This window comes from Arachis hypogaea, chromosome 16 (genome assembly GCF_003086295.3).
Source record: "Arachis hypogaea cultivar Tifrunner chromosome 16, arahy.Tifrunner.gnm2.J5K5, whole genome shotgun sequence".
Taxonomy (NCBI): domain Eukaryota; kingdom Viridiplantae; phylum Streptophyta; class Magnoliopsida; order Fabales; family Fabaceae; genus Arachis; species Arachis hypogaea.
The window spans coordinates 75,447,079-75,451,231 of NC_092051.1; the positions used below are offsets into that span (position 1 = coordinate 75,447,079).

Below are 4,153 nucleotides of genomic sequence, written 5' to 3' on the forward strand. Positions count from 1 at the left end.
ATTTTAAAGGTAGGTGGAGTTTTTGAGGTAGGTTTATGGGGAAAGTGGATGGATGTGAGTGGTGAAGTGGTGATAGGGAAGAGAGATTGAGGTGATTGGTGAAGAATTTTGGGGAAGAGTGTTTATTGGGAAGAAAGGATGAACATTGAGTAGAGGGAAGAGAGTGAGTGGTGGTAGGTGGGGATCCTGTGGGGTCCACAGATGCTGAGTTGATCCTGTGGGGTCCACAGATCCTGAGGTGTCAAGGATTTGCAACCCTGCACCAATTAGGCATGTAAAATGCCTTTGCATGCAATTCTGGCGTTTAAACGCCGAATTGATGCTTGTTCTGGGCGTTCAGCGCCCAGATGCAGCATATTTCTGGCGCTGAACGCCAGCCAGATGCTTGTTTCTGGCGTTCAGCGCCAGCTATTCCTCAGTGTGCATTTCTGGCGTCTGAACACCAGGATGCTGCTTGTTTCTGGCGTTCAATGCCAGATGCTCCTTACTTGCGTTTAAACGCCAGTAAGTCCTTCCTCCAGGGTGTGATTTTTCCTCTGCTGTTTTTTATTTTTCTTCAATTTTTTCAGTTGTTTTTGTGACTCCACATGATCATGAACCTATGAAGACATATAACTAATAAAAAATATAATTAAATAAAAATTGGGTTGCCTCCCAACAAGCGCTTCTTTAATGTCAATAGCTTTACAGTGGGCTCTCATGGAGCCTCACAGATGTTCAGAGCATTGTTGAAACTCCCCAACACCAAACTTAGAGTTTGGATATGGGAGTTCAACACCAAACTTAGAGTTCGGTTGTAGCCTCCCAACACCAAACTTGGAGTTTGACTGTGGGGGCTCTGGTTGACTCTGTTTTGAGAGAAGCTTACTGTGCCTCTTTTCCATGTTTACAGAAGGATGACCTTGTGTTTTAAACACAAGGGAGTCCTTATTCATTTGAAGGACTAGTTCACCTCTGTTAACATCAATCACAGCTCTTGCTGTGGCTAGGAAGGGTCTTCCAAGGATGATGGATTCATCCTCATCCTTCCCAGTATCTAGGATTATGAAATCAGCAGGGATGTAAAGGCCTTCAACCTTTACTAATATGTCCTCTACTTGTCCATAAGCCTGTTTTCTAGAATTGTCTGCCATCTCTAATGAGATTTTAGCAGCTTGTACCTCAAAGGTTCCCAGTTTCTCCATTACAAAGAGTGGCATGAGGTTTATTCCTGACCCAAGGTCACATAGAGCCTTCTCAAAGGTCATGGTGCCTATGGTACAAGGTATTAGGAACTTTCCAGGATCCTTTTTCTTCTGAGGCAATCTCAGTTGATCCAATGCATTTAGTTCATTGGTGAACAGAGGAGGTTCATCTCCCCAAGTCTCATTACCAAATAAATTGGCATTCAGCTTCATGATTGCACCAAGGAACTTGGCAACTTGTTCTTCAGTGACATCCTCATTCTCTTCAGAAGAAGAATGCTCATCAGAACTCATGAATGGCATAAGAAGGTTTAATGGAATCTCTGTGGTCTCTAGATGAGCCTTAGAGTCCTTTGGTTCCTCAGAGGGAAACTCCTTATTGATCACTGGACGTCCCAGGAGGTCTTCCTCCTTGGGATTCACGTCCTTCTCCTCTCTTATGGGTTCGGCCATGATGGTCAATTCAATGGCCTTGCACTCTCCTTTTGGATTTTCTTCTGTATTGCTTGGGAGAGTACTAGGAGGGATTTCAGTGATCCTTTTACTCAGCTGGCCCACTTATGCTTCCAAATTTCTAATGGAGGACCTTGTTTCATTCATGAAACTCACAGTGGCCTTAGATAGATCAGAGACTAAGTTTGCTAAATTAGAGGTATTTTGTTCAGAGTGCTCTGTCTGTTGCTGAGTGGATGATGGAAAAGGCTTGCTATTGCTAAACCTGTTTCTTCCACCATTATTAAAGCCTTGTTGAGGCTTTTGTTGATCCTTCCATGAGAGATTTGGGTGATTTCTCCATGAGGGATTATAGGTGTTTCCATATGGTTCACCCATGTAATTCACCTCTGCTATTGCAGGGTTCTCAGGATCATAAGCCTCTTCTTCAGAAGATGCCTCTTGAGTACTATTGGATGCAGCTTGCATTCCATTTAGACTCTGAGAAATCATATTGACTTGCTGAGTCAATATTTTTGTTCTGAGCCAATATGGCATTCAGAGTATCAATTTCAAGAACTCCCTTCTTCTGAGGCGTCCCATTACTCACAGGATTCCTCTCAGAAGTGTACATGAACTGGTTATTAGCAACCATGTCAATGAGTTCTTGAGCTTCTACAGGCATTTTCTTTAGGTGAATGGATCCACCTGCAGAAGTATCCAATGACATCTTAGCTAATTCAGACAGACCATCATAGAATATATCCAGGATGGTCCATTCTGAAAGCATGTCAGAAGGACACTTTTTGGTTAGTTCCTTGTATCTCTCCTAAGCTTCATAGAGGGATTCACCTTCTTTCTGTCTGAAGGTTTAAACATCCACTCTAAGCTTACTCAGCTTTTGAGGAGGAAAGAACTTGGCTAAGAAAGCCTTGACCAGCTTATCCCAAGAGTTCAGGCTATCATTAGGTTGAGAATCCAACCATATTCTAGCTCTGTCTCTTACAGCAAACGGGAAAAGCATGAGCCTGTAGACTTCAGGATCTACTCCATTAGTCTTAACAGTATCACAGATCTGCAATAATTCAGTTAAGAATTGAAAAGGATCTTCAGATGGAAGTCCATGAAACTTGCAGTTTTGTTGCATTAGAGAAACTAATTGAGGTTTCATCTCAAAATTGTTTGCTCCAATGGTAGGAATGGAGATGCTTCTTCCATGTAAATTGGAATTAGGTGCAGTAAAGTCACCAAGCATCCTCCTTGCGTTATTATTATTTTCGGCTGCCATCTCCTCTTCCTGTTCGAAAATTTCTGTAAGGTTATCTCTGGATTGTTGCATTTTAGCTTCTCTTAGTTTCCTCTTCAGAGTCCTTTCAGGTTTAGGGTCTGCTTCAACAAGAATGTTCTTGTCCTTGCTCCTGCTCATATGAAAAAGAGGGAACAGAAAAATAATAATAATAGGGATCCTTTTTACCCAGGTATAGAGGTTCCCCTGTGTGAGTAGAAGAAGAAAAGAATGTAATGTAAAGAAGGGAAGAAGAGAAAATTCGAACACAGATGGAAGAGGGGGTTCGAATTTGGGTGAGATGAAGTGTTAGTAGATGAATAAATAAATAGAAGGAGATGAGAGAGAAAGAGGATTTTCGAAAATTAATTTTGAAAAAGAGTTAATGATTTTCAAAAATTAAAAGAGAATTGAAGTTAAAATTAAAATTTAAACAATTAATTAATTAAAAAGAATTTTTGAAAAAGAGGGAGGTATTTCGAAAATTAGAGAGGGGTAGTTAGTTAGGTAGTTTTGAAAGAGATAAGAAATAAACAAAAAGTTTGTTAGTTAATTGAAACAAATTTAAAAATCAATTTTGAAAAGATAAGAAGATAAGAACTTAGAAAAGATATTTTAAAATCAAATTTTTTGAAAAAGATATATTTTAAAAAGATATGATTTTGAAAAAGATAAGATGACAAGATATTTTTGAAAAGATATGATTGAAATTAGTTTTGAAAAAGATTTGATTTTTAAAATCACAATTAATGACTTGATTAACAAGTAATCACAAGATATGATTCTAGAACTTAAAGTTTGAATCTTTCTTAACAAGTAAGTAAAAAACTTGAAATTTTTGAATTAAAACATTAATTGTTGATGATATTTTTGAAAATATGATGTAAAATTAAGAAAAAGAATTTTAAAAAATATTTTTAAAATTTTCAAAAATAAATAAAAGAAATGAAAAAGATTTGATTTTTGAAAAAGATTTTGAAAAAGATAAGATTTTTAAATTGAAAATTTGATTTGACTCATAAAAATAACTAGATTTTAAAAAATTTTGAAAAAGTCAATCCAAATTTTTGAAATTTATGAGAGAAAAAGGGAAAGATATTTTTCGATTTTTGAATTTTTAATGAAGAAAGAGAAAAACATCAAAAAGACTCAATGCATGAAAATTTTGGATCAAAACATGTGATAAATGCAAGAACACTATGAATGTCAAGATGAACACCAAGAACACTTTGAAAATCAAGATGAACATCAA

At 37.3% G+C, this 4,153-nt stretch overlaps 1 non-coding gene across 1 annotated transcript; it reads left to right on the plus strand.

Moving 5' to 3' along the window:
* Positions 1-2,400: 2,400 nt before the first annotated feature.
* Positions 2,401-2,508, plus strand: LOC112759964 (small nucleolar RNA R71). The gene has a single exon (XR_003180424.1). It is a non-coding gene; the product is annotated as a small nucleolar RNA R71 (small nucleolar RNA).
* The last annotated feature ends 1,645 nt before the right edge of the window (positions 2,509-4,153 follow it).